General features: G+C 45.3%; 1 long non-coding RNA gene across 1 annotated transcript; it reads right to left on the bottom strand.

Moving 5' to 3' along the window:
• Positions 1–228: 228 nt before the first annotated feature.
• LOC128104344 (uncharacterized) lies at positions 229–7,756 on the bottom strand. Its single transcript, XR_008215965.1, has 2 exons — positions 7,108–7,756; positions 229–6,305 (listed from the first exon to the last, which is right to left on the bottom strand). It is a non-coding gene; the product is annotated as an uncharacterized LOC128104344 (long non-coding RNA).
• Between the last annotated feature and the right edge of the window lie 535 nt (positions 7,757–8,291).

The raw sequence follows: 8,291 nt of genomic DNA, 5'->3' as shown, positions 1-8,291 counted from the left end.
ATGTGACTATGGAGGTTGAAAAATCACATGATTAGTCACATGCACCTGGAGGTCAGAACTGCCTGAGAACAGGAGGACCTGGGGACAGGTGGCACATGTAATGATTTTCATCAGAAATGCCCCTGACAGGCACATGTGTTTAAATACTTGGTTCCCAGCTAGTGGCCTACTTGAGAAGTCTGGAGTATGACACTATTCACTCCAGATAAAGAACCAACACACGCAAAGTAAGGGTTCCACCAACCTGGTGAATCAGTGAGTTTTATTGGGGTTATGTGTGGGATTATGAGTGAAGGGTTACTTACAGCAGCAGAAACAACAAAGCTACATTACTAAAAGCTCACTCTAACATGAGTGACAGACAGTTCCGGAGTGTTGGAAACCTGGAGCCTACTGCACAATTTGCAGATCAACCAGTTGGGGAATGTCTCTTTCGGGTCACAGTCTCTTCCAGCAGCTTGGCTGGCCTTGACTTTCTCTAGAGAGCTTAGTTTAAGAGTCAGCCTTGTTAACAGAGCTCAGCTGCTCTCTGTGTCTTTAAGTTCACCTGGCTGGACTGAGATTGTCTCTCAGCAGTCTTTACTGCTTTCTCTGGGGAAGGAGGGGCCTAGTGAATATGCTGTGTTTCAGGGGCTTCCTGATGCTTTTCAGTTTACTTCTTGCGTTTAATGATCTTCTTTGCAGGATGGAATGTTTCACCTCTCTTTAAAGCATCATAGGTCTTCCTTCCATGAAGGAGGTTTATCTTGGAGTTAATTGCTACCCAATAGGAGGTAGGCCTAGCTGGAGGAAGTGTGTAACTGAGGGGATGTTCTTGGAGGTAAATTATTCCTGGCTCCTTTCCCCCATGTTTTCTGCTTCTTGATATGACAAGATGCATGAGGTCACCACCACATGCCCTCACTGCTACAGAGAGAACCTCTCTAGCCACCATGCCTTCTTCATCACGATGAACTCTTCCCTTTGGAACTGTGAATCTGAATAACCTGTTCTTCACATAGGGCTCAGAGATGTGTTTTGTCACAGATGAGAAAAGTAACCAATACAGCGTAGTGTCCAATGAGGCCCTAAAGACCAGAGAACCAGGAACACTGAGAGCAGGGAGAGTCAGTGTCCCAGCTGAGGCAGCCAGGCTGAGTTCGTTCCTTCTTGCCTCCTTGCCTTTTCCTCTTGTCTAGTACCCGAAGAGATTGCACAGGGCCATCTCATTGAGAAGGCTGCCTCTTCAGTCGGTCCATCAACTGAAATGTTTCTTTCTTCCAGAACTGTTCTCAAACACAGCTAGAAACTCTGTTGAACTCTAGGTACACCATGGCCCAGAAAAGATGTTGCACAAATGTGAGCCTCACAGTCTGTCAGAACCACGTCAGTTTGCAGAGTGTCCTGTCGTTGTGGGTCAGGGGTTACTCACACAGTTGTTTGATAGCGAGTTCATTCTGGGTGTCAGGGAGGCTGAATGAGCCGCTGAAAGTCCCAGGGGACAGAATGACTTCTCCACATCTGAGACTGCTGATCCAAGTCAACACCGAGATGAACCAAGAGCATCTCCACAGCCCTGTGTCGTCCAACATGGGGTCTACTGTGCCCTCTTGACTTTCACATTTCAACAAATCAAAATGAAATAAAGTTCAAATTCAGCTCCTCAGTCACACTAACCACATTTGCAAGGGCCTGGTAACTTTTTTCTTTTCTTTTCTCCTTTCTTTCTCCTCTTCTTCATCTTCTCTTTTCTTTTTGCCCTTTTGCCTTTTTCCCAAGTGTCACATGATTTTTCTGATATAAACAGGATAAGAACTCATGGATCAATAAATTTTGTAAACTTTTGTTTGATTGAAAGTTAAATTGTGGCTAGATGTGGTGGCACATGTCTTTCATCCCAGCTCTTGGGAGCAGAGGCAAGAGGATCAGGAGTTCAAGGTCATCCCTGGCTCCATAACAAGTTGGAGGCCAGCCTGGGCTCCCTGAGAACATGTTTCAAAATAAAAACAAAAAGAGTTAAATTGTAGCTAGACGTGGTGGCAGATGCCTTTAATTCCAGCACTTGGGAAATGCGGCAGGAGGATTATGAGTTTAGGGACAGCCTGGGCTACATAATGACACCCTATCTTTTTTTTTTTTTAAATTTCAGAGCTGAGGACCGAACCCAGGGCCTTGAGCTTGCTAGGCGAGCGCTCTACCACTGAGCTAAATCCCTAGCCCCATGACACCCTATCTAGCAACACCAAGAAAGTCAAATGTGCCCTTGGCTGTTTAAGGCATTCAATTGCCATTGTGCCTTTCAAATCTACAACCATGTTAGAGGAGCAATGAGATGGAGCTCCGTATTCTTGGGAAAGCCAGCTGCAATTTGAAAAGCCAGGTTAGCCTAGGAGTGAGCTAGGGAGGGTGGCAGCTTTGATGAAGCCTCACAGTGTCAACCTTTACTCTTGTTAAAGCCCCCCACACAGGTGCAGGTGGCCCATGCCAGGTACCTCTGTGTGATATCCAATGGGGCCCAGGCAGACTTGCAGCCACACATTGCCCGAATATCTGACTTAAAGAATCCAGAGGACTGGAGCTATAACCCAGGGGTAGAGCACCTGCTAACACACATAAGGTTCTGGGTACTATCCCTGGCAACCCATCCACAAAAAAAAAAAAAAAAACCAAGAGAAAAATAAAAATTGCATTGTTTTAAGTCACTGAGTGTTGAATCGTGTCTCATACAACAGCAGCAACCAGAACAGAATTTCTCCAGCAAGATAGTAACAGAATAAATCTGTCACTCACTCCTAGCTTAGAGATTCTTTTCAGTCTCAAAAGAAAAACAAAACAAAAGATGCCAGATATATGCTGATTGTTCATAGATGAAGATGGGAGGGTGTGCAGCTGACTTATGTCTCCATCAGGAAAGGGGACACACACACACACACACACACACACACACACACACACACACACACACACGGTTGTTGTATTCACCTCCACGTGGCCTGGTAGGCTGAAGCCTCAGTTCCTTCTTAGCTATTGACTAGAAACCCTTACTTGCCAGTCGTGAGACGTTCACTACAGGACAGCTCACACCATGACAGCTGGCGTCAGCAGAGCAGGTAAGACACAAGAAGAAGACGAACAAGACAGAATCTGCAGACTTCTGTAACCTAGCCCCAGACAACACAGCTTACCATTTCTGCAGACTTGTTCATTAGAAGCAAACTCCTGCTTTTGGGATCTGCTCACCCCCAAAGCAAAGGGATGAGTGGCAGGAGATGGGCATTATTAGAGGGCATGGTGGAAGCTACCAAGCCTTCGAAGTGTCTAAGGGGGAATGAGGTGGTAATGTTAACTGATGGCCAGTAAGGTTTCACACACATCATTGTATACTACAGGATGTGGCCATTACAAATGAAACAGGAAATAATACCATCCGCCTTCCTGGGGCATCTCTTTTAGCTGACTGATGCCATTAGTTTTCCTCCTGTGGCTCATTTTGGCCAAGTTCATGTGACATCTCTAAGACGTAGATGGCTCAAGCTGGACTTTTCATGTGGTTGCTTTCAGGGGCTGTGTTCTCAGACAGTCTCATATGCTCTTGTCACCTTTCTACCAACTGCTGATGTCCAAGGACTCCAAACCGACAGTAGAGATCCAAGGACCACTCTGGTCTCCTCACCCACTGATGTGTCAAAGGAACACAATTTCTCTTATCACAGCAGCCATTGTATCCTTCCTCTCAGGTCTTAGGAAGAAAAGTGAGGTGCATCTCCCAGCGCAGCAGGGAGGGAAGACTCAGCATGCACGCTTGGGTGATTTCAATAATCCCACTCCTCATATTTATTAGCTAAGGTTATAAGACTCTGAAGCACTGTGGGAGTAACTTCTCAGCTTCTAAAGAGCATGTGATACAGTGAAAAGATAGCCACAGAACCAAAAGAATCCCCCAAAAGATCACATTAACGTCAACGTTAAAATCCTCTCAACAACGCAAGGTTATCTGGTGTATACCTGGCGGACTCTCAAACGACAACAAGGCCAACACCTTGGACTCTTCTTTGTTCTGCAGTGGAAAAGGTGTTCATGACTTTATGCGAGCAGCAGATAAAGTGCCTGGCTTGGTTTATCGGCCTTCTCTATCAAAACATACTTACTTAATTACTGACCATTCGGCATACTCACTAGAGTTCATGTAAGTTAAATGTGAAGACATGGCTTTATTATTGTTTTAGTCTGTTTTCCATTACTATAATGAACTACCCCGTGCTGGCTAATGTGTGGAGAAAGAAATCTCTTTAGCCTACAGCTTTAGAGGCTGCATGTCTTAACATCATAGAGTTGGCTCAGGTGAGAAGTTCTCTTGCCTGCTGGATAACATGATGGAAGCGTGTGCACATAGGAAAGAGGACATGGAAAATGACATAGGGGCCAGGTTTGTCCTTTTATTACTACCTGGGGGCTTCACAGTAACCATCTCCTTCCAATGATGGTGTTCAGCCAACCCATCACCTTGCACTGGATTCCATCTCTTAAAGTGTCTATCACTCCCTCACATCACTAAACCGAGGACGAAATTTCCAACAGACAAGTCCTTGGGACACACTCAAATCAGATCCAAGCAGTAAGAAATGGCTGTTAGTGCATACTCCTGCAGAAGACCAAAAACAATGAAAAGGCAAAGTTGTGGAACCCAGTCCCAGTGGATACATCTACAAACACCCTAACACCCAACCAAGCCTCAGGGAACATTTTGGAAGAGGAATGGAAAGATTGTAAGAGCCAGAGGATCAGGGAGTTTGCTGTGAGATTGTATCTGATTGTGTCTCCTAGTAATATTGGAAGCCAGGGTCACAAAGCCTCACTAACATGACTGCCCAAATATGAGCTAAACAAGGATGACACCAGTGGACTTGCCAACGAGGATGGGGAAAAGGCCACCAGGCCTCAACCCTACAGGAGAATTGTGGGCAACTGAGGAAAGCTGGGAGATAGAGAGGTCTTCCCCAAGAAAAAGCACACCCATTAGTTGTCCAGTGCCAAATGATGGTCAGCCCTGAAAGCATACATACAAATAACATTATATGAACTGAGCAGTTTATATTTAGGAATGTATGTCAAAATACATATATGAATACAATAGCGATTAGTGAGAAAAGAGACCATGAATTTGGAGGAAAGTGGGGAGGGCATATGGGACAGTTTGGAGGGAAGAGAGGGAAAGGAGAAATGTAACTATATTATAATCTCAAATATAAAATTTTAAAAGTGGCTGTTAGAAGAACAAATCATACTCATGCCATAATAAATTCCTATCAAAAAACAAACCAGGGCCACCGAGAAGTGTCAATGGATAAAGAGATACTTGCTGCCAAGTGTCTGAGACGCACATTGTGGAAGGAAAGAACCATCCTCTAGGAGTTGTCCTCCAACCCCCACTTGTGCACCATGGTATATATTCACACGAGTGTGCACACATTCACAGAACACAATGAATATACACAAATCAACAAAAGTAATTAAAAAAAACCCACGCAGTAAGACATGCTTATTTAAAAACAAAACCAAACAACAACAACAACAAAAACCCAACCTGGATGTGGCGGCATATGCCTTTAATACAGGCACTCAGGAGGCAGAGACAGGAGGATTTCAGTGAGTCCAAGGCTAGCCTGGTCTACATAGCAAGCTCCAGGACAGCCAGAGCTGTGTAGAGAAACCCTGTCCCAAAACAAAAATAATAACAAAGAAAAAAGAAGGAAACCTTCACACAAGAGGCAAAATTGAAAGGGATATTTCGGGGACAAGCAAGAGACAGAAAACCTTCACCTCTGAGTCTGACTGAAGCCTTTTCCAGATAAGAGTTAAGAATCCCAACCTAAAGAACACTTGCTGGAAAGGTTGTCAAAATAGACAATACTTAAAAAAAAAAGGAATGTTAAAATAATCACTGCTTCAATAGTCCACTGACCATGCCTAAGACCTGAGCGTATAGGGCCTTTCTCTTTTCTCAGATCTAAATCTACCATGTTATGGGACTCTTACAAGAAACTCCATTACAGTAAGATGTGTCTTAACCCACTGCACAACCCTGGTGACTCGTGGTTCTGTCTTACAGCTTACAACCCTGAGCATCTCTCTATTCCCACCCTGCTTAAATCTCTGCCATAGTCTCTTCTGGAGAAACTACAACCCATTTTCTTCCTGGCTTACCCTGAAGTTCTTTCCCGTGCCAAAGGAGAATCCCACGTCGCTGAGCTGATAGGTGACGCAGTGGATAAAGGTGCTTCCTGCTAAGCCTTCAAGCGAGTTGTCCTCTGAGCTCCACACAAGCGCTGTAACAAACGTGACTCACAAAATAAATAATTTATTAAAAAAAGAATTCCACTGTATTTGAGTGTGGGTCTTGGAAACAAAGTCCTCAGGCACTGTCTCTAGCCCATGCCACAGTGCCATCTACCCCCAGATGCAGAAGTTTCAATTGCAGGAGTTAGTATACTTATTTCTATTAACAAACATAGAGCTCATAGGCTACACGCCCTGGGTAATAATAATGCAATTCATGGAAGCAGACTAAAACATAAAGGAATGGTCCTAGCTGTGCTCCAATGAAACCTAATTTACGAAAACAGGTAGTGGGCCAGATCTGTACTACAGGTCATGGCAGAGCTGGATGGCTGCTTTTGCAGTCTACTTTGAGTTTGGTCTCTACTATCACCTATCCATCTGTCTCCTCCCTGCTCTGCCAGCCCATTGTCTGTCCATTCTATGATTCGACATTTTATTGAGGGCCCGAAGACCCAGGAAGCATAGGCTCCCATGCTGGCTGGAGCACCCCTTTCCCCATTCACACAGAGGCAAGAGGGCACATGGTAACTGTGGCTCTATGCTCCAGCTGCCACTGAGATTGTTGAAGCTGTGGCAAGCCCCCCAAATCAGGACACCCTCCTTTCACATCTAATTGCCTCTTACACCCACCTCATACCAAGCTGTCTTCTTAATTCCCCTCAAGCTTCAAGGAAAAACAAACAAACAAACAAATAAGCAGATCACCTTAAAATTAGAGCTGCAATTTAAAACCCCCCCTTTCCAGGCAAAGGGCAGAGGGGAGAGACAGAGAAATCCCTTGACAGGCACCTGGTATCCCTTTGCAACTCAGTGCTTCTCTTCCAGTTCTGCCAGATGTGAGAGGAGAGGTGGCCTCCATCGCTCCCTGCTGTGATGTCAACACATCATGTAAGACCTTCTTGTGGATCTCAAGCCCTCTAAGTGCGGGCACTGTTCCCACTGGAAGAATGTAAAGAGCATCCATGTCCCCAGAGTCAACCTGTCAATCCTGAAGAACTTGCCAAGGCTACCGCAGCTGCTCAGATGACAACGACTGAAGCTCGGTGCGACACAGGCTGCTTTGTCACAGATGCGACACTGCCTGGAAAAATATGGAGCAGCCGATGGGAGATGGATGCGGACTCTGGAGGTCAATTCCTCGTGCGACGAAGGCAAGCTGGCAGATACTTCTAAGGTTCTTCTGTGCGCTTGCTTTTTATCTTCTTTTCCTCATCTGGGAACTGAGGCAGTAAGGGTCCTTGACATTGGCTTGGGGTCTTGGGTTTGACACCACCCCGGAAGACTGTCTCTACAGCTTTGTAGCCCCTCTCCAGTTGTTGGCTGGGCCTTCTGACCTGAGCAGAGAATCCGAGGGCCTTTGGTTTAAACAGGTGCTGAAAGCCAGGGCAAGCCAAAATATTTTGTTCTTTCTGGGTCATGAACTGTTTGCTGTTGGAAACATCTGTATGGATAGACATACAGGCTAAACATAACAGAAGCACAGGGAATGATGGAGGTCTTTGGGAGGGAGGGGAAAGAGACCCTGCACCCCAATAAAGTCTATCTCTTAAGCACACACGCCTTGCTTTGGACCATAGTGACAGGCAATAAATTATCCATGTTGGTTCAAAGGACAAGGTTGCCTCATAACAACATTGTCCATATGCTGCAGTCAAACCAAGCCTGTTCCTAAAATACCATTTAGAGAAAACGTGTGTGTGTGTGTGTGTGTGTGTGTGTGTGTGTGTGTGTGTGTGTGCATTGTGTGGTGTGTGTGTGTATGCACATGTGTCTGGTGTATGTGTGATGTGTGTGTGAGTGTGTGTGTGTGTAAGGTATATGTGCTTTATGGTATGTACATGCATGTGAGTGTGTGAGCGTGCGTGGGAGTGTTATGTGTGTTCGGAGCGAGGTGGCGATGGCAGCCCCATCTTTCAACGGCAAAATCACCATCATTAGATGAAATGCTACAAGTTCATTTCCAAAATAAAGCA

Source organism: Peromyscus californicus, unplaced genomic scaffold (assembly GCF_007827085.1).
Source record: "Peromyscus californicus insignis strain IS unplaced genomic scaffold, ASM782708v3 Scaffold_8__1_contigs__length_139910024, whole genome shotgun sequence".
NCBI lineage: Eukaryota > Metazoa > Chordata > Mammalia > Rodentia > Cricetidae > Peromyscus > Peromyscus californicus.
Note: the sequence above shows the minus strand (reverse complement) of the source record. Positions and strands in the feature narration are given on the sequence as shown.